This window comes from Bos indicus, chromosome 11 (assembly GCF_029378745.1).
Source record: "Bos indicus isolate NIAB-ARS_2022 breed Sahiwal x Tharparkar chromosome 11, NIAB-ARS_B.indTharparkar_mat_pri_1.0, whole genome shotgun sequence".
Taxonomy (NCBI): Eukaryota; Metazoa; Chordata; class Mammalia; order Artiodactyla; family Bovidae; genus Bos; species Bos indicus.
The window spans coordinates 41,300,061-41,323,194 of record NC_091770.1 but is presented as its reverse complement, the minus strand read 5'-3'; the positions used below and the strand labels follow the sequence as shown (position 1 = coordinate 41,323,194).

General features: G+C 40.7%; 1 long non-coding RNA gene and 1 pseudogene across 3 annotated transcripts in view; both read right to left on the bottom strand.

Moving 5' to 3' along the window:
• LOC139185770 (uncharacterized) overlaps positions 1 to 23,134 on the bottom strand; it is a 595,360-nt gene that overhangs the window by 76,123 nt on the left and 496,103 nt on the right. The window lies entirely within an intron of this gene.
• LOC139186015 (U6atac minor spliceosomal RNA) lies at positions 6,538 to 6,681 on the bottom strand (annotated as a pseudogene).

The window sequence follows — 23,134 nt, the reverse complement described above, 5'->3', positions numbered from 1 at the left end:
ACCAAGGTATTAACTTAGGCCCCAAACCTCCACATTTTAAAAGAGGGTATTGTATTTCATATGGCTAAGTACCGATTGTAAACCATTATCACTTTTAACAAGTACATTCTGATGAGGTAACATGGATCTTTATTTGAAGAAAGAGTTCCTGCCACATTGCGTGACACAGATGGTAGGGGTCAACAATTAAGAACAGTGAGAGTTGGAGGGTTTGTTGGTTGAAAGATGGATCTGATGAGGCAATTTTCTCTTTTTTTTTCTCCCAAAGTGTAATTTCAAGTAAATTTCTCAGCCAAGAGGCTTGCCACTCCCTCTAGCAACTGACTAAAATTTAATACCTCTGACCCTCAAAAAAAAAAAAAAAAATCGGTGCATTCAACAAAAGTAGATACTGGCTCCAGATTATTATAAGAGAAAGTAATATCCATTCCAAATTCTCAAGGATTCGTTCCAAGGTTCCTGTCATTAAAATGTTTCCCTTTGTAAACTGTATTATTAATAACTGCAAATACCTAAATGAAATCATTTAAATGAAAACTGGTTTCTTTTACAACAATGGGAAAAAATCTAGCCCTTTTAATAAACTGATTCAAAATGAGTATACATAAAACTCTGAAAAGGAAATTTCAGCAGGCATTTATAGCCATGCACATTTAAGGGGAAAGAGGGGCAATTACCTTGGCATGTTTAAATCAGATTATCCATCTGTCCTCGAAGACTTACAATTCTAAAATACAGACAATGGTCAGATAAGATTTGAATGATAGCTTCTTACAAATAATGTTCTATTATCATGCTATGTACTCAAACCATAAATGATGCAAGATGCTTTTCAATCATTGTGTCTACTCTTAACTTCTCATAAAGATACTCTACTACTGTATTAAGCAGTTTATACTCATCACAAAATGCATAAATCATACAGATCAAAATGGTCTAGCTAGTTTTTTGGAAGTTTCTGTAAACAAAAACTTTACTTCAATATCATTTGATCAAAAAAACGGAAAGAATGAGAGAGTGGGAAATGGGCTTTTCTCCCTTTGCTGAAATTGATGGAAATATATACACAGGACAATGTTCAATCTTAGGCAGAACAAAGGACTCAGGAGAGGTCACCCTTCCATTTTGGTCCTTTCATAATTAGTAAACGTTCTCAAATCTTCCCCAAAATATTCTATTCTCAAAAATAGAGAATAATCACACTTAAGTGCTGTTCCACACCTTCCTCCCTTCTAGCTATGATGAAAATGTAAATTTACATTTAACAGAATTTTAAAAGAATATTTCTTCTACAGATCCTCTAATTTTAGTTTCTATCTTTGTTGTCAGTTACCCAAACAAATCTTCCTGATTGGGGCATTGGGGTCTAGAGTCTGAGTAAAAGAGACCAACCCAAACACCTCTGTTGGCATGGGAGAAGGTATGGAGGGCTTGGAAGGAGACAATCTTTGTTTAGGATATCTGCAATAATGCTTCTGAAACTCAGTGTCATTTTCATAAGGCCTGCTCCACATGCCAGCCACATAGAACTACATTATAAGTTTTCCAAAATTTGTATCATTTCATTTGACCCCCTCATTCTGAAGTCTCAAATTTCAAAGGTTTCTTGATAGCTCAGTTGGTAAAGAATCCCCCTGCAATGCAGGAGACCCCAGTTCGATTTCTGGGTTGGGAAGATCCCCTGGAGAAGGGAAAGGCTACTCACTCCAGTATTCTGGCCTGAAGAATTCCATGGACTGTACTCCATGGGGTTGCAAAGAGTCGGAATCTACTGAGCAACTTCCACTTTCACTTTGTAAAATGAAGAGTAAGGTTTTCATTAATTGTCTTAGCCTGGGTATAATTGTAAAACATTAATCTAAAAATAGATGAAAAATACTAATACTTTTTCCTTCCTGGAAGCCTGCAGGTTGTTTCACCTCCATATACACAAACGCTGGCATATTCATAAGCGGTATCCCCATTTTTATTGGAGCGGTACCCCAAGATTACATGGTCCTTGGAAATGCCAATGGTGCTTTCCAGCCCTTTTGCTTGCAAAGAGCTTTGTGCCGTAGAAAAAGGTTCCTCTTTATTTCCTAAGCTTTATCAGTTGACTCTTTTTCACATTGTTATAGCTAGTGAACATATAGCAAAGCTGGATTCAGAAGAGAACCTGAAGTATTATCATAACGCTTAGAAGAAATGGCTTCACACTGTATAATCGATCAAAGGTGTCAGATTTACAAAATGCAGATTTTCTGTCACTTTTGGGCACTCTAAGCACTGTATCTTTTCACTAGGTGCTGACTGCTGTTTTAATGAGGCCCTTTGGTGGCTGTAAAAACCTGAAAGAAGAGGATTAGAGGGGTTACCCTAGATATCGTCTATTTGTCTTACAAATTTCACACTAACTACCAATTACATCGCCATAAACCTTTTGGCTACTTCAAGCTGTATGCCATAGAAAACATAAAAAATATGCTATGTTAACCTCTCCTATATTATACGCATAACTACAGCCACTGATGCAAGTAACATATCTAATGAAGCCAATAATGAGGCTCTTTAAAAGTAGTCTTGTTATAGGAATAATATTAGAGCAGTTCAGTTAGAGGCTAAGGTCCATTATGGAATACTTCCTATAGACTCTGGTCCCAGATCTGGAAAGATGCTGACACACTAATTCAAGCTCAAGAAGGGCATTAATCTTGCAACCTTCTACTTGTCATGCTTAATGGGACATCCTGCCTAGGTGAAATGAACCTGATGTATTCAGGTAAACATAATTTAATAAGGAAAGATAAAAAGAAATAGACTTCTGGTATGACCCTAGGAGATGAAAACATCTGCCATTTTATTTAAGAACCTAACTCACAAGAAGAATCTGCACGACGGTGCCTGGTACTGGGTTGCCACAGTAGGCTCTCAAAAATATATGTATTGCATTACAGAATAAATGGACAAATCATGGTTAAAATTTTGAGACATCATTGCTGTGTCCCCGCCCCCACTCACCACTGAATTTCCTGCAATCCATTTTGTTGGCGGGGAATGATAATGCCAGATAGCAAAGGCAACTGTGTTCATCTTGGGAAAGAAGACACATATTAATGTGGGGTTAAGCATCTGAGTGTGAAATCAAGGTCTGCAACAATACAGCATAAGATTTAAAAAGCAGGCATGAATGTCAGTGAGTAACCATGCATCCTCTTTCATTTGCAATCACTCTTAAGTCTAATGAGCTTCCAAAAATTGTGTCAGGGTTTCAGATAAGCTTATAAAAGGCAACTGTTGGAGAAAGTGGTATCCCATCCTGCCAAATCAAGCATTACATCAGCCTCATGCATTTGCTCACACACACCCACGGCCCCCCTCCCCCCCACACACACAGACACACGCAGTGTGTAATGGAACTTCACCTCCCTCATTCCATGCCTAGGTCCTGGTCTCCTACTGCTTTGAGAGAAACAAATCTAAAATGGCCCCAGAGAACACCGACTGGCTTTCACATGTGAAGCAGCTAGCACCAAGAATCGAGATATTTATATGCTGGGTGATGAATCACTGCTTTAAGTCACTGAATGGAGTTTGTCATTAGGAAATCTGCCAAGTTCCCTTTGATTCAAAGATAAAATGAGCATGGCATTTTTGGTCAAGGTTTAAAAATTAGACAAGTGGGAGATATGATTCAAAAATATCATCCAAAAACACCTGAAAACACTCTCTCCTCCAATCCTTCTTCCAGCTATTTTCAGAGAGGTTAAAACATGGTTAAGTGGATTATTTGGATAATAATGTGGTTAAATCCATTGTTGTGAACTTGAATTTATCACAGTTCTATATTTAGCTAGCCAGGCACTTGTAAATCTACAGAGCTCATTTTTATGGCAAAATCAATACATTTATCCCCCCTAGATAATATATGTTACTTGTGAAAATGAGTCTTTTACTTATTTCTAACAGGGACAGTTTATTTCTAACAGGGACACAGAGAAATGTACATGAACACTTAACAGACCAGTTAAAAATAAAAAGTCTGATCAGATAATTCAGAGATGATAGGTCTTCCTTAGCCTCAGTTGCTCGAGTGTCTGCAAGGTGTACTACCTAGTCAAAGAGTCTCTGCATATCAGCAGCATTCATTTCTTAGATGGCAATAAGTGTCATCAGTCCCACTAGACCATTATCCATGATGGTAAGAAAGCTGCCCAGGCTGGAGGAACCAATCTGACCTGTACTGATGATCAGAACACATGTCAAAGAATAATGTCAAGAGAAGACAGTCACTTTCCCAGTGCATTTGAGTAGACTAGGTTACATGCAGAAAATCAGGTGTTTGGAGCACCACAGATGAATTTTGATTCATACTGTTATTTTTGTCCAAATCTCTTACATGTCTTATCTACAAAATGTCAAGAACATTTACTCATTCATTAAACACTTTGCATAATCATTATATAAAGCATCATGGAAATGAAAAATACTGTATTACTTTGTTTTTCTCCCTTGTTGAACTCAAAGGACTTCCCATTCCACAGTCAATAAAGAAGAAAGAAATGAATACAGGAAGGTGGCTCTTATGAATATTTTCTTAATCATGACAGCCTTGGATTAGTAACCCATCCATCTTTGATCCTTCAGTAAGAATTCAGGGATTCATGAGCTGCCAGTCTTGGAAGTAACTGCAAGGCCATCCAAATCTCCAAGGTACACCAGATAACTTTCACTGCTTAGTGGCTCCCTTGGACATCAATCCAGGGGTAGAACCTATTTCTGGGGTTTTTGCTTTGCTTGTCCATGATCTTGAAATCCAGGTCCTTATTCTTGTGCTTAGATGCCACATAATTCTATCTAGATATGTACAAAGACGTGCAAAAGGAATAAAATCTACCCATAGAGAGCATATTAGAGACATTTGGAATCTATGGGCCCGATTCCCAGAAATCCAAATTAAAATGAGATTTCGAATGAGAAGAAAAATTGTTGATGCGGTTAATCACCCTAATAAAGTTACCTAGCTTTTTCTGGATCATTTTTTCCATGAGGAGCTGTGCTCTACTCTATATGGAATATACTACGCTGAGCCGGATAAAAAATGTCACCTTAGGCATCTGAATTAATAGTTTGGTTATGTACTCAGTTAAGTCTTTACTATAGATCAGCCTAAGTGTGCTAGACAGACAATTCTTTAGAGCTAACATTTTAAAAAGGTGCCAAAGCCCCTTTGAGAACTATGTGAATTATCCAGATTCAGAGAGAAAAAAGTTAAATATACAGGGCTTTTTTACTTCCCACCCCCCTTAGTTGCACTGAATAAGTAAAATTGCCGCAAAGTTGGCAAGAATAAATACTTCCTCGGTTTTTCTAAAGCTGCAATTAATGATAATGAAGCTACACCTTATATGGCAAGAAATACAGTACAAATTGGATAAGTAAGAAAAATGATCAGCCATTGTGCGCCTCCGATATAGTACATCAAGGTATCGCCATGGTGAGGCTATCTTTATTTTAAACCATTAAAAAAAACAATATAAATCTGCAGGCAGGTGTTTCTTGTTGCAGAAGTATTGAAAGTTGTAATGCAAACAATCTAATTTTAGCATCTATGTAGAGTGTGAAGTAAATTTACTGATCATTGATGCATTGAGCATGGGAAGAAATAATCAGCAGGAGCTTTCAGCGAGATTATCCTATTAAAGCAGGAAGACTTCATGTGGTTGTTAAGGAAGTAGTCAAAAGCAGGTGATGGAAGTGGGGGTTTGATGACTCGTCAGTGGGCCCAGTGTACATGTTAAGTTGTTGTTTTCTGCTCAGCTAAGCAGCAGAGAATTGATATGTTAGCAATGAAGTGCAATGACAATTAAATTGTAACTGACCTACATGTTACCGTCATTATGCGTTCTCTTTTTTACTGCTTTCCCTCTTATTTAATCACACAGTATGGGGTTTTTATTAGGCTGTAATGTTAAAATCTTCATCCATTTAGCCATAAATGTGTGACTGGATATCTATCAGACTTCCTTGCACTATACAAACAAAGCCATTTTGCTGAATCACTGTTGACTTGTTTGTGGCCTAATTTAATGAGTGTAATAACTTACATTACTATCCAGTTAACATTTAGGAGCCCAGAAAAGACCTGCTAGCACGCAGTAAGCTACTGTATCCATTCTCTATTCATATCACTCCCCTTTGCAGTAAATTGTATACAATAATATGCACTGCTTACAACACAAGCTCAGCTTCCATCAGCTGATGAGAGTGGTATTCTAGGAAGTTCACTATGCTTAGGCTGAAATGCTTCTGAACAGAAGAACCAGAGAACCAGCCAGGATGATCCCTTTTTTCTGCAGACCATGGCAGCTGTGTCTTAACCCCTTAAAAATAATAAATGCAGGTTATAACCTACAGACAAAGATGGCTTAGTCCTTCCTCCTATTTTCTTACTGTGATTTTAAGCCTCTTCCCTCTCCCCATACTCAGGGATAAAAAAATAGTTACTCAAGGAAAGGGAAAGAAAAAATCTCTGCTAGTTAAGCAAAATAAAGTTCCAGGATAAAAATACAAAAGCAAAAGCCAACAAATAAAATGGGTTGTCTCTATTTATATTTATGTGATTAAGCTGCCTGTGATCTTGAATTATGTACCATTTTATCCTTCTCTATGAGAATGCTACCCTTCCTCCCTCTCAACCCACACAAATCTATGTTATTTTATTAAATGATTCCTTTATACAAACATACTGTAATTTATGTTTCCATTATAGTACTTAAAAAAAGATAAAAAAAAATGTTGTCACCTCATCTGCCTTAGTCACTTAACTGGCATCTAAAAATTCAATGGATCGATCAAGTCACCAGAAAACAGTCTCATTATTTTCATACTAATGTTATGTATAGATGACAGAAGTAAAGTTTTTTACTTGCTTGAAATAACCATTATTTCAAAAGCAACATACACACACATATATGGAGTTGACAATTTATAAACAAGTATTTTCACACTGAGAGAAATGGAGCAGATGGACTTTCTTTTTTTTTCTTTACCCTTTCAGAGCAATTTCACTGCATTGCTTGTGTCAAGACTAAAGTCTTTAACTACTATCTATTAGGCAGTATCTCTGACTAGCATTACAGTCTTAGAAGTCTCTAATAATACTGTGGGAACAAAGATCATGCATTGAAGAGACACTTCTAAATTTTACTTCTTTTCATGAAATAGACAAAGGCAACCTGCAGGCCTCTTATCCCAGAGAAAAATATATCACCCTGGACAACTGGGAAATTATTTTGGTTTTCATAAATGATGGGCCATGTAAAATATTTGAGTATGCGAATGAGAGCTTCTATGTCTGGAATTTTATCTCAACTATGAAAATAAAAACCATTTAATGAATGAGTTTATGTTAAAATAAACTCAAGTCCTAGAAATTCAGGGAGAAAAGCAACAAGATAATGTTTTTCAATACTGACTTCCTATGAAATACCACACACTGGGAAAAAAGACTATTCAGATTTTTTTTTTTTTAATCAAAATCTTTGCTCCTATGGGGCATGTATTTTGGTCAGAGGAGAAAAACAAAATATGAACAAAATAAAAATTAAATAGTATATTAGAAGGTAAAAATTGCCAAGAAAATAAAGCAGAAGAGAAGGGGTGCTGTGAAGAAGGTTGGATTTTATTTTGGGTAGACGAGGGAGACCACTCTGAGTAAGTTCGTTGGAGGAAAGACTTGAAGGAGATAACTTACTTACTTTAATATATAACCTAAATATATATTATATTTAATATTAACGTGTAACTTTATGGGTACCACATCTATATTAACTAAAAAGTGTCATGTTAAATTGGATTTCAACCAAAGAAAGATTCAAAGAAAGGCTACAAAACAAAAACAGTCCAGAGGTGGTATGGCATTGGACCACCCGGAAGGCTGGTCCCTTTATGTCTCTCACAATGTCCCCATTTTGAGTCCACAACCCATTATCTGTCCTTGGAGTAAATCTGTCACCTGGGGGCTCTGGAGTGACAGCAGTTCCCAGCCAGGCTGGATGAAGATGCACCTGGTCTATGACCTTGACTCTGATACTATGCAAGATACAGATCATACAATAATCCTGACCACTTTTAGCTCCTATTTCCAGCCAGGCCCTTCCCATGAAACACCTCTGTAGCACTGTTATGCCCAATTTGAAGCTGAGTAAAGGAGGGTTCTGAGAAAGGAACCAACATGGCAAAGTTCAGCCAACTAGTGAGTAGAAAAGTGAATTCTTTGACTGCTATACACAGCTCTTTCTACAAAGGTTAGGACAAAACACAAACCAAACCAAAATCTGTAGTGTCAATTCAGAATCGCAAGGGCATGGGAGGGTTCACAATTTGGAGGGGAGGTTGAAAGCCCATTAACTCTGAAGTTAAGTGCTACCATTTATGTATCTGGTGGTACTCCATAATGTAAATTGTGGAGATTAGATAACACTTTTAATAGGAACTGCCAATGTATTGATGCGTCCTTCTTTTCTGAGGGTGGTTTCTGCTAATATATATGGCATTTTTTGTATAGATAGTAAAATGAAGCCTTACTCCAAATGGAAACAGCTCAGTGCTGGGACCGGGGAAGGGGACTTCCAGCCAGATCTCTGTCCTCACTGTGTGTCTCTGTCCATGAATTCTTTGCAGCGATTCTCGGTAACTCTGCTTTCAGATTTTACATAGTCGTGACCTGCCGAGTGAAGGCAGCGGGAGAGGCTCCACCTCCACTTGATCTTTTTCTTCATGCTGTTGTGTTGACTCCATCTTTAAACATCGTGTTTCTTTTTTTAAATCAATTTTTATTGGAGTATAGTTGTTTTACAGTGTTGGGTAAGTTTCTACTGTAAAGTGAATCAGCTACACACACACACACACACACACATATATATATATATATCCCCTCTTTTTTGGATTTCCTTCCCATTTAGGTCTCCACAGGGCACTGAGTTCCCTGAGCTATATAGTAGGTTCTCATTAGTTATCTATTTGGTTGCCCAAAATGTTTGTTTGTGTTTTTCCTTATATTTTTTGGAAAAATCCAAATGAACTTTTTGGTTAACTCAATATTTTACACATATTAATAGGATCAATAGTGTGTGTATGTATAATATATATCAATCTCAATCTGCCAATTCATCCCACCCCCACATGCCTCTCTTGGTTTAACATCATGCTTCTTGATTGACATTTTAAAAATTCGTCATGACAAGTGTAATATTAGAAATTCTAATAAACATCTACATGAAGAAAACAATGCATTTTGGCAACAGGATAATCTTGGATGAGCAGGTTTGAAGCTGCAGAACACTTTTTGCTTTCCTTATTTCTATTCATTTTCCTTCCAATATATGGAAATGAGCTATTTCAAGCATAACACCTAGGGGTTATAAATAAATGTAGATTTCTGAGCCACAAAGATGTGAGTTCAAAGCCCAGCTCTGCCATTTACAAACTGTATGATTTTGGCTAAAGTCCTTCATCTTTCTATCTGAACTTGCTTTTGACTTAAGAGAATTAGGATAATAGCTCTACTTTTCAAGATTTTTTGGAAGATGGAATTTCAACCTGGACTTATTTCTTCTTCGCTCTGCCACATAGCTGATGCCTTTAGGAAAAGTTCCATGTTCTTTGGTCCTAGGCCCTCCAAAATGTCATTGGAGTTCTATCCTTACAACCCCATCTCCAGTCACTACCATCTTTCATTCCCCCACAACCACAATTTCTCTATTTCTGCACTGGCCTTTATGCTTTCATAATACAAACCTGATTCTAATTCCTTCAAACACACCATAGTATTTCATGCCTCTGTACCTTTTGTCACACCATTCCCTTTTGGAATAGCCACAGCTCCCCACAGTCTCTCTGGAAACTTCCTATTTATCCATAAGTCCTGACTTAGCTTTTACAAAAATTAAATGAAAAAAAAAAATACATGCTAAGTACTCAGTATGGTGGATGGCATGGAAGAAGAATTCAATGCATGTTCTCTCTGTCTTCTCTATGCAAATCTCTTCCATAAAATTAAATAGGCTTCTTCCTCTGTGTAGCTGTACCACATCCATCCCACTCTATTGGAGAGAAGCAATATGGATGGGCATAGTGAAGAAAGCATTAGGTTAGAACAGTGTCCATTCTGATCAAGCTCTGCCACTTAACTAACTCTGAACTGTGAGCAAATCATTTGAGTTAGATGACCTGTACATCAGAAATAGCATTATTTATTTTTCCCAATGATTGTAAAGACTAGAACTAACAACTTTATAGTACATGGCTACTAAAAGCAGCTACTATTAGTACACCATACAAATAAGCTACGTTACTTTACAGTGACACCCTCCATTTCACTATGAATGGAGTCAAAAAAAATCGAATCTTAAAAATACAAGTTGAGTTATAATCCCATTCATTTTCGAGTATACCTGAGTCAGAAGCAAGGCAATGAAATTCAATATTCAATCATGTTATATCTGAATTCGATTTGTTGCAGAGTGCATTACTGTGGGATTATTTTCATCATTACTATGTATTTTCTTTCATGTCTACTTTATTTACTAGACTATTAGTTCCTTAAGTACAGACCATACATTTTAAGCATAGTCAAGAATACAGATGTATCACCTAATTCTGTGACCCTGGGAATGTTACTTAAACTCCCTAAATCTTGGTTTCTTCATTCTAAAATGAAGATAATAATAATAATGCCTACATTATGGAATATTGTGAGAAGTAAATGGCTGAGGCATGTAACATATTTTGGCACTTAATAAATGCTCATTAAAGGTTAGCAATGGTTATCATTAATCATCTTGTTCTTATCACTATTTTGATTATTGTAGACCTCAACACCTATCATTGAGCCTGTTTATGTATGAGGCATTCAATAAATCTTAGTTTAAAAAATTTGATCAAATCCTCTTAAAATTTGGAAGTTGTCATATAGGGTAGCTTCCCAATTATAGGCTCAGTCCCCTTATGGGTCCCTCCAGATGGCTGCCTGTGAAAGGATCACTCTCTAATTGGCCTGAATTCCCCAAGTCAACCATTTGCTCAGCACCATACTGAGGGCCCGAGGCCCTCTCACCCAGCTCTCTCTCCTTCCAACTTCTTCCACCAGAACTGGCCAGCCTCGGGGCAGTTGGCTTCCGCCTGCCTCTCCCACCAGCTACTGCCAAGGATGCTAGCCAGTCCTTTATTGGAGCCAGGTGGAGTTGGCACAGCCAGCTGTTGTCTGCCTCGTGTTGCCCAGACTTGTGGATGCCAATCTTATTCCTCTGTGGCTCGGGATAAATCTTTGGCATCTTTGCTCTTTTCTGCAAGCCCCCAGCAATAGGGTCCCCATACTCTGGATTTTCCTTGTGGGAAAGGCACTGTTAGGAAAGTTATAATCCTATCATTCATTTACCTACATTCACCTGTTAGTTTTACTGAAAGTAGATCAATGTAAGTAAGATACAGCAGGCTTTGCCCCCAAATAGTCAAGGAAAATAAATACACTGACTCAATTAAAAAAAAAAAGTAGGGGATTCCTGAAGTATCTAAATAAGCAGCTTGTGAATCTAGGTGCCTTATACTGAATCCTCTAACTCTGGGCACCTCTTCTAGGAAGTTTCCATTTGTAATTATGCTGAGCCACAAGCTGATTGATCTCTCTTTAGAGGGGAAGTGGAAAAACAGAACTTAAGTGTTTTCAGCATTCAGCTCTCCTAAATGCGATAGCCACGGCAGACTTATCTGGCGGGAGCTCGCAGGAAGCCTATAACCGCTTCATCCTAACTCTCCAAATGCTGGCAACAATTAAATGAATTCTTAAGAAGAGAATCAAAAAAGCAGGAGGCAAAATGAATGGCTTATCCAAGTGCTAAGGAAGGAGAGGCTGTGTATTCAAGATGGAAAGCATATAAATACACACACACATGCATATTATGTTACATATCTATAAAAATGTGAAATGTTATTTATTTTGAGAATACCCAGTCATTTCCATCTGTAGTAAGAATCCATAATAACATTCTCTGTTTATATAACTCTTTCACCTCAAGAGATCCCGAATGCATTTCAGACAGCTCTATATACAAACAGAGGCCAGGAGCTCCATCATCTCTGGAGCTGGTGATGGGAGCCAGGCAGAAAATGCCTGTGTAGCTCCATACATCTCAGAGACCGCTGATGGGAGAGAGGCCGGTTAGTCAAGGACAACAAGGCAACCCCCACATTCTTAAGACAGTGTCAGAGGGGCTTTCAGAGTCTGGGTGACACCTCAAATTTTGATAGCTAATTAAGAACAAAAGACAAAGAAAACTCCATTTATTTACTTTGGAAGGATGAGGGATGATGTGGGGCAGAGCAAGGTTAGCGAAGCAGTGACTCCAGAGAGCAGAAATAAATCTGAGGAATAGATCACAAAGTCTTCCCTTCTTGCTTAAATATTCTTATTACACGGAATATGCTTTAGATGGGAGACACATAAAAAGGTAATATCTGTTGATTCATTTATACTCCCGTTTTCACCCAAAGTCTGTTTTCCCAGAAAGGAATGACTTGATCCCTCAGAACCCTGTTCTTTTTCCTTTACCAATTCAGTCCACCACACAGCTGACCCGTCTTCAAAATAATAATCTTAAAAATATAAAGAATAAGGTGGCAGCAATGATTTACAGGTATTCCCACCTCAGAAACCAAAGCTTGACAGAAAGTATATTTCTGCATGGGCCTGATAATAAGATCCTAAATCTGCTAATATCAACACACCAGAAACTTCTGACTATCCAGAAAATAAACTGGAAAGTGGCTAGCCCCTGAGCAAAGAAAAGATTCCTGACCAAGTGCCCAGGTATCAGGATTGTACTGGAGTTCTTTAAACCATCCTTGTCTGAGAAGGAACGTACTCCAGGTGTCAGAAGTGGGAGAGGGAGTGAAGGAACAAACCCTCCTCTGGAGGAATGAGAAGAGATTCTGGGGTGGAAGTGGTGTGCTGACAGTGCTTGCAGCCCTTCCTTCCCACAGCATCCTGGGATCCTTTCAGTAACCCCTACAGAGCCTTGTTGCCCCCAGCTGTCATGGTCCCACAGAGACATCCCCGGCCAGAAAAGTTCAGTATCTGAGCACAGCCAGAAGTTCTAGTTCCTGCCAAGTCAGACGTCAGCCTTCTAGGGCCTGGGACCTCATGGACTTCCCATATCAACTCAGCAAAGAGCCCAGGGCAAAACAGAGAAGTGCTGAATTTCTCCGGGGTTTCGATGCAGAGCAGGGAGAGAGGTGAGGATGACCTGGTGCAGGAAGCATGCTCACTGTTACTCTGTGAAGTGGTGAAGTTGTGTTCTGTTGAGGGCTACGGAGGAAGAGCTGGCAGGAGCACAGGGCCAACTGGGGCCACCCGATACATTCTGGGGAAAACCATCCCCTCCTAGAAAACAGGCCTCTATTGGACTTTTCTGGCAGTCCAATGGTTAAGACTGCACTTCTAACACAGAGGGTCATCGTGTTCAATTCTTGGTCAGAGAACTAATATTCTACAAGCCAAGTGGCTGGGGAAGAAAAAAAAAAAAACATTCAAAAAAATTTAAAGAAATAAAAATCATTTTCCCACTATTAAAATGGTCTTTTCTGGCCATCTAGGATGGAAGAACAGTAATGAAAACAATTCAGCCCATTCAGAGAAGTCTACTCTAAAAGAATGCTCCCAGAGTGAACTTGACACACAGGGTCACCTTGGTGAGATAGGTCAAACAAAAAAATCTTACAAACCAGGAATGTGAGGCTCAAACAAGACAAATAGCCTCACAATCTCTAGAACTGGAGCCAGAAGCTTCTTACTGCCGAATTTCAAGTTCTTTCTGTTGTACCTTGCCCAAAGTTATAATCAGTAGGTAGGAGATCAAAATGGTTTTCAGACTGAAATACTTGTGCTGAGCCCAGTGCTTCATTTTGGCCTTTAGAATCTTCAGCTTTCATCACTTTAATATCTTGAATGGGGGCCATGGAGAGGGGAGGTCCCAAGAGGTATAAGGAGAAGCAATAAGAATTTTGGCTTCTTCTTTGTCATTCCCATTTAGTTCCTCCTTGGCACCCCCCACTCCACCCAAATACACATTTAGTCAGAAACAGAAAAGGATATATTAACAGAGACAAGTAGACGGGCAAATGGATGTAGATTTATTTTTTTAATACATGGTATATTCTATGCTATTTCAATTCTAAGTTATTAGGAATAGTTATTAGGATAAGTTATTAGGAATAGTTAAAAATCCTTATAAACAAGCCCCAAATGGAAAAGAAAGGCTTTTCTCAGTAGGACAGGGAGAATTCATGTCATCAGAGATTACGGAGTTCAAGCCTATAAAATTATAATATTAAAACCAGGCAGTGTTTCCTGAATTTTGGAAGACATTGTTCAGAATCAACCAAGAGAGTATTTGTTTGCACACTAATCAGTAACCCTTGGCGCTTACTCCCTCAACTAAGTCTAGGCTTACAGAAAAAAATCTACGTACACCAGCAAGTTCAAGGAGTCTGGATACATGCAAGCATGGCAGGAACTCAATGGGATGCTTGAAGAACACCCATGCTTGTTCCTCGCAGCCAAACCCATGGATAGCGACTGCACTCCCCATGACATGCTTCTTGGCACACCTGTTAGAAACAATTTAGGGCTAGATAAAACAGCAAACAGGCCCAGTGTGACATCTTAAATAAGGAGTGGGTCACATTGTCCTTTTTCTGGCCTGGCAGATTTCACTCTCTGTTCTGGAGGGTTCTGCAGCTGTTGGCAGAGCTGACCATAGGAATAATCATCTTAAGAGAGATTTTCTTACAATTGAGAGGAATGGGAACTGCCGCGTATTTAGAAAACATACAAGCATGTGTTAAATGGAAATTTATTCCAGAAGGAAAAAAGAATAAAGACAAAAGAATGTTCCTCAAATGCCAGGACAGTCAAGTGGAGGCAGGGGTCTAGCAGTCAAGATAGACTGGGCCTGCAGCATGAAAAAACAACCTTGAAATTTCAGGGGCTTGAACAACAACAAACATTCTTTTTCCCTCACATGTTCTACAAGTCTATCTCTGATCTGGGGTGGAGGTGGTGGTGGGGGTGTTGAGATGTGCAACTCCAGGTGCCCTCACACAGGGACAGTCCCTGGTCATGGACAGTGAGAAGAGAGGTAAACTGTTCATTTCCCACTGAATCTTACAGATTCTCTCTGAAAATAACGCTCACCCCTTCAGTGACCATTTCATTGGCCAATGCAAGTCACTGTGCCATGGCTAACTTTATGGGCCTGGAAGTTAAATTCTCCCATGTCCAGAAGAAGAATAACAAACGTTAGTGAACGGTTCTAAGGACTGGGTGGGTGTGTGCGTTAGTCACTCAGTCGTGTCCAACTCTTTGTGACCCCATAGACTGCAATCCGCCAGGCTACCCTGTCCATTGGATTTCCCGGGCAAGAATACCAGAGTGGGTTGCCATTCCCTTCTCCAGGGGAATCTTCCTGACCCAGGGATCTAACTTGGGTCTCCTGCATTATAGGCAAATACTTTACTGTCTGAACCACCAGGGAAACCCATTCTAAGAACTAGCAGTAGGATATTTGTTCACTGGTTACCAGATGGTTGAGCCAATTTCATTGTTTGGGGTTTCATTATACAGGGTCCAAGTATCAGGTTCAGATAAAGATGAGCTTCCACATAATGTAACGGGCTGGTTAGAGAAGCAGCAGATTTCTTTTCATTGGTTGGATTAGGAAAGTAATTTTTTTTTTTAAGTGTTAGGTTTCTTTTCTAAATGACTTTCTCTAAAAAAAAAAAAATGCTAAAGAAATCCCACATGACTATAGGAACCAAATAGGTAGCCCAATGTGTGAATCATCCAGGGGAAAAAAAGGCATTAAGCATATGGAAATAATCTATAGTTCCATAAAGACATATGCTCTCCCATAGGCTCCACCAGTGGAGGCTTCCCAGTCCACTATTAAAAGGGACGCAGAATAAAGGGACATTCATGTACTTCCAAACCAGAACTGTGTGAGAGGAATGATGGATGGTGGCTGACACCACGTCTCAGTCCAGGAGCCAAGAGAGTAGAGGGGATAGGCACACTGGGGGTGTATTTCCAGTGGAAAGGGGGGGTCTCATTCAGGCTGAGTGGTGCCCTTTGGGGAGGCAGACATAGTGCGGCCAAATTTTCTGACTTGACTGTTTAAGATTGTCCAGAAATCTTGACGTGTACATGCACTCTCCTGTTTCTCAATGTTGGTGTACCCTATTTTCAAAAGACACTTTGTGGGTTGAACAAAGCATGATGTAGGCTAGATCTGACTAATGGCGTGCATAGGTTTATGGCTTCTGCTGGAAAGAACAATTCTATGTATGTGCAGGGGTAGGGGGTGGCACAGAGGGAAATGGAAAATTGTATGGTTCCTAAGACCCTGGTGGAGGGCAGAGGAAGTCCAATAAATAGCATCCTTCTTTCTGAATTTTGAATTAACTAAAAAATGAGACAAATTTGAGCTGATGGAGGTCAGAGGAGGGCAAATTATCACTCTTCTTATGGAATAAAGCAAGACTGGGAAAGATGGGCAAGTCAGCTTCCTAGATTTAGAGATGCTGGACTGGGTCAGGCCCCTCTCCCCTCCTCCTCACCACCCCTACCCCTGTGCACTATGCGTGCTCCCCGCCAGGTGGCTGGTTTCCTATAAAGTCAGCAGAAGAGGCAGAGCTACCCAGGCTTGGTTTCCCCTTCCAGATCCCCCATCAGATAATTCACTCCTCCCACCAGTTGAGAAGCTAGTGGGCAGGCGAGTGTCAGATACACCATAGCGGGGGTAAAAGGACGGGATCCCTCAAACAGTTATATCCAGCCGAGGTCACCTCAAGCACACACTGCATCTCTGTGCAAGTTACGAAAAGGCACTCCACCCTGGCAGCTGACTTGCAGAAAGGCCCCTTCCTCCCAGCTGATGCAGCCTCAAGCTGGGGCACACAACTTGGCAAGAAGTCCCAGGGCTAGATTCCAGCCCACACTTGCCTACTCGGCCTGGTGCCTAAGTACAAAAACCCACAAGTGCCCACAGCCATCCTGCTTCAGACTCTAATAATCCCAGCAATTTGGTTCCAGATTCTTCAGTCTCCAGAGTAACCACACTGTGAACAGCACCCACTCTCCGTCCACCTCCAGCCGTTGGAATTAACATCGGTCTAGGCAGCGTCAGGTCTGTGAATGGGGCGGAGTGGACAAAAAGTGTGCTGCCTGGCAGAGCTGGTGCCCTTTCTTATTATGATTATTGCTCTCTCGATCTCTCATTTGAGAAGTTGGTACAAATTTCCAAAGAGCGAACAGCCATTTTTTTTCAGTATGTCAGAATTTAGTGAGGCTATAATCATTTCTTCACAATGTTTTTTTAGTAAAGACTATATTAAAGGAGACATTGTTTTAAAGGTTTCCATGTACAACTGTGGCTTGCCCCAAATTCTTTGTATTCAGATGTCAGACTATAATTGTTGGTTAGCAGCAAGGTCACCAGATGGGTTATAAAATGCTTTTCAAATGAATACCAAAAGGACTTAGGAAAAATACAATTAACAGCTGGTGCAGTTGAGGCAGGCTATGGTTTCACTGTAAAAAATAAAAAAATCAATACAATCTTCATTAGACTGAAGCACATTTCTGTATCCATGACATACCATCTTCATTTCCAGAGTTCAACCAAAGAAGGGAGAAAGACATCCAGCTCTAATTAAACAAAACAAAAAGAGTTGGAATTTTCTACCTATCAGAGGTGAGAGACATGCCCATGGAGGGGGAAAGCAGAATGAAAAACAAAGAATATTGAGTTGGAGCTGATCTCTCTAACATTTCATAACCAGGGAAAATGCAATCAGTGATATCTCCAGAGACACACGCAGGATGTTAGACTTCCACATTCTTTCATATTTCTACTCAAGCCAGGTTCATTTAGAAAAAAAAAAAAATTAAACGTTTGATACTATTTAGCCAGAAGTGGGTTCTTTCCTCTATTATATTGCCAACAAACAGAATTCCGCATTTTTGCCAACCTATTTCCAGGTCAGTAATACATTTTAAGAAACAAAAGTAGGTGTGATCTACTGGATAATCTACAAAAACCATTCTTTCGAAACACTACTTAAGTGAGCCCCACTCATTCATTCATTTAGCTATCACTTACCAAGCATCTCAAAACAGGCAGGGCCATAACTGCTTCAACAGTGCCCTTTCCTTCCCCCTAGGACCACAGACGACACAGCCAAAGTTATTTGTATGTGCAGCTTTAAAACGTAACATTTCCTTTTCCTCAGTGAGATGAGCAAGTGACATGTTTACCCCTTAATAAGTATTTGAGGAAGAAATAAGCAAACAAACCCACTCCATTCCCCATGTGATTCCTTCTGTGTGAAAGAAGGGGAGGATGCATTTTTTATTATGGAAAACACATATTTATGATTATCACTTTAACAAAGAGAGATGCTCTAAATATAGGGAGGATTCCTGGGAGGGAGCAAGGGCAACTACCCTGCTCTTGGCAACCACGGTTACACTAATCTGGGGGCAGAAGGTTGTGGCTGAGCCCTCTCTGGAGTGGCGCACGTGGCTCTCTCCATGTACCTAACTCCATCCACTTGGAGACTTGTAGGGTGCAAAGCAGGTCCACGGATAAACACTCCTAACATGAGATGCCCATAACAATGAGCTTGCTCTCTCCTCTCTTCTCTCTTCCCTCACAAAGATATCAAACAGAGGAGGAAAGCGTGGCACATGGGGAAGTGGAGTTAAAATGTACCGCACGTTACTAATCCTAACATAACATTGGCAGCTTGTACCATCCCCCTGCCAAACCCAAATTAACACACTGCCTTACTGGAAGGCAAAGGCTGCAGCTATATTTATAGCTCAATTAACAAGTTTCATAACTAAACCTCCAGAAGTCCTAGGCAAACCTGACAAATGCTATGCATCTTAACACCACGATGACCCTGCCAGAATGCCACCGTCTTCTTACAGGGAACAACTCCTGCTATCACCTTGTGAGAACAATGATAACGGGCACCGGCCCATCTGATAAAGGGAAGCTGGCTGGGCAACTAGACTCTCGTCAGGGGTACGTCTCCTAACAGCCCCCAACCAACACACATACGGTTGATTCAAGCAGGCGGCTAATTCTTCCCTTTGCAGATGGATGGAAATGCCTGCTCCTCGGAAGCCAATGGCTGCAAAGGATGGCTGCCATCTTATGACTCAGGAGACTTGGTCCTTCCGGGAAGAGTGTGACAGAAACACGGGGGATGTCACTTGGCAGGTACTGTAACTTCAAAAGAAGCCGAAAAGCTCCTCATAATTTCTTCCAAGCAGGTTATTTTTGCCTGAGGGGGAAAGGCTTTTCAGAGGATAATGGCTGTACAGGAAGCGCTGTTGGAATGACTAGGAAGGGTACAGTGAAGTACTTACATCACCCGACTTAGGGCACACTGCCTGCAGAGTCTGGTCCAAGCTTCTCCTTTATCCAGGAAGAACATACATGATCACTCGGCCCAGAGCACTGTGATGATCTAACTGCACATCTAGCTCCTCTGTGGGACTGGGAGCTCTTTGAGCCCAAGGAGGGAGGAGCACTCTATAACTCCGTGGTCCCTGCAGCACTAAGTTCACAAGTATGTAGCAGTGAGGGTTCAGCAATTGTGAATGAGGAAATGAGTAAGTGAATGTGTGAACAAATGAATGAATAATTCAATAGCAGTACCATTCTCACACATACCATTGAACTGCTAATTTTGCAAGGCTTTTGGTTTAAATTACAGGCTGGAGTTAAAGACAATTCATCCTCATACCTTCCTGTCAGCTATAATGAAGCTCCATTTACCTCTGCTATGAGTCTTTTGCCCATTGCATGTGTTACTTTGCCAACAAAGGTCCATCTAGTCAAGGCTATGGTTTTTCCAGTAGTCATTTATGGATGTGAGAGTTGGACTATAAAGAAAGCTGAGAGCCCACGAATTGATGCTTTTGAACTGTGGTGTTGGAGAAGACTCTTGAGAGTCCCTTGGACTGCAAGGAGATCCAACCAGTCCATCCTAAAGGAAATCAGTCCTGAATATTCTTTGGAAGGATTGTTGTCAAAGCTGAAACTCCAATACTTTGGCCACCTGATGCGAAGAGCTGACTCATTTGAAAAGATCTTGATGTTGGGAAAGATTGAAGGCAGGAGGAGAAGGGGTCGACAGAGGATGAGATGGTTGGATGGCATCACCGACTCAATGGACATGAGTTTGAGTAAACTTCAGGAGTTGGTGATGGACAGGGAGGCCTGGCGTGCTGCAGTGCATGGGGTCACAGAGTCGGACAAGACTGAGTGACTGAACTGAACTGAAGTAAGTCACTTCAGCTGTGTTCTACTCTTTACAACTCTATGGACCATAGCCTGCTAGGCTCCTCTGTCCATGGGATTCTCCAGGCAAGAATGCCGGAGTGTGTTGCCATGCCCTCCTCCAGGGGATCTTCCCCACCCAGAGATCGAACCCAGGTCTCTTATGTCTCCTGCATTGGTAGGCAGGTTCTTTACCACCAGCTCCACCTGGGAAGCCCCTCTTCTCATTAACAGCTGATTATTTACATCACAAAAATTTGGAAAACATCCACAATTTGCTGATTAGAGCCTTCATTCATTTCTATTTGTTTGAAACCCTTAGCTATTAATAGGGGGAGAAATAGATGGTCAACTATATTTCCAATTGAATATATTAAGGTCCATGACTTTACTAAGTTACTGATTCTCAATTCATTTGCCTTGTCTGTAAAACAAAGGGGCTAATCTTGAATCATCTTTAGGTGCCTTTTCAACTTTTCTGTCCTCTAGTTTTACCTGCACATGTGAATGTCATATTTCTTTGTTATCACATCCCCTAACATGGATGACTGCAGAACTATTTTTAAGACACCAAAACTTCTGAATCTGCTATGAGAGAGCCCATACTCATTTGCTGCCTTGCGCTCTCATTGCTGGGCCTTTGATTCCCAAGTACTGGAGTATTCTTTTTTTTTTTTTTTTACTTCTAAATATTTATTTTCTTTTTTTTTTAATTTTATTTTTAAACTTTACATAATTGTATTAGTTTTGCCAAATATCAAAATGAATCCATCACAGGTATACATGTGCTCCCCATCCTGAACCCTCCTCCCTCCTCCCTCCCCATACCATCCCTCTGGGTCGTCCCAGTGCACTAGCCCCAAGCATCCAGTATCGTGCATTGAACCTGGACTGGAGTATTCTTTCCAAGGAATACAAAAGGACCATTTTCTCAGGACAATTTTGTGGCTGCTAAAAAACCATCATAAAACTACAAGCACAGGATAAAGAGGATAAGACAAAGCAAAATGCTGTTAACAAGATAGACTGGAGTCAAACTAATGAGGAAATACTGCCAGGATTCAAGGATCTATGGTCTCTCTCTACTTTTTCAAGGAACTGGATACATAGCAGAGATGCCCATGCAACAGAGACCTTAAAGAGGTAGTCCACTGACCAAATCTGGCCCCAAACTATGTTTCATGGGCCAGGTTGTGCACAGATGCTGTTACTGATGTTTTGATGTGAATTTAAATAAATGCCTTTGGGACTTCCCTGGTAATCCAGTGGTTAAGAATCTGCCTGCCAATGCAGGGGACACAGGTTTGATCCCTGGTCCAGGAAGATCCCACGTGATATGGGGCAGTTAAGTCCAAGATCCAGAACTACTGAGCTGGGGAGCCACAGCCTGCAAGCTGCAACTGCTGAAGACCCCATGCCCTAGAGCCTGTGTTCGGTAACAAGAGAAGTCTCTGCAATGAGAAGCCCGTGTACTGCAACTAGAGTAGCCCCTGCTTGCCGCAACTAGAGAAAGACCACACACAGCAGTGAAGACTCAGGGTAGCCCAAAATAAATAAATAAATACCTTTGGGTGGATCATGGACTGCCCAGTTTAACAACGGCCTCTACCACTCCCTATGTCTTCTATCTATGTCTTAAGTTTTTCATTCATTCATGGTACTGGCCTTTTGCTAAACTCACTGTACTTGTCTTCTCTCACTGGAATAGAATGCTGTGATCTCTGAGTGTAAGATGGTCCTCTGCCTGTTCATGGTTATATCCAGCTCTTTGAAGAGTGCCTGGCTCATGTAAGTATTCTGTATCTATTTGTTGGGGAAAAAAAAATGAATGGATGGATGAATGAATTAAACTCCCCTCCAACTGCTCCATTTCAGAGCTCCCAACATACTCTATTTACACCATCACAACAGTCTTATTTCAACAAATATTTGTTAAGTACTGGACATTGTACTAGGGGCTTCCCAGGTAGCTCAGCTGGTAAAGAATCTGCCTCCAATGCAGGAGACTCAGTTTGATTCCTGGGTCAGAAAGATCTGCTGGAGAAGGGATAGGCTGCCCACTCCAGTATCCCTGGGCTTCCCTGGTGGCTCAGCTGGTAAAGAATCTGCCTGCAATGCAGGAGACCTGGGTTCGATGCCTGGGTTGGGAAGATCCCCTGGAGAAAGGAACAGCTACCCACTCCTGTATTCTGGCCTGGAGAATTCCATGGACTATTTAAATTGTACCAGGTACTAGAGATTCTGAGATGAATGATTCAGAATGCCTTGTCTCAAAAGCTCATATTTCAGGGAAAGGGTCAGGCACACAGACAAACACATGTAATAACACAGCACAATAGCTTTGATGAGGGAGCTATGTTAGGAAAGATGGATAGGAAAGCAGAAAGCGCTTGCAATGTTCCTCCCTGTGAGTAGAAGTTCACGACCCGGACAAGGGAGAGAGGGCATGCCACACAGACAGCATAGACCTGGCAAAGTCACAGAGCAGTGGAAGCATGCGTGTTCGGGGCCCAAACCACTGCAGTCGAGGTCAGAGAGTGTGGCGGAGGAGGGCTAGAGGTAACAGCAGGGAAGTAGCGCCTTTGCAGGATTGTGAAGGCCTCCAAGGCTGTGCCGAGGAATTTACAGGCTATTCTGCTGGAAAGAGATACTATGAAAGTATTCCAACCAGGGAGTGGCGAGAAGAGAATGGTATTGGTGAAAATTATTCTCACGTCACCACAGGGCTTGGGTTGGCCTGCGAGTAG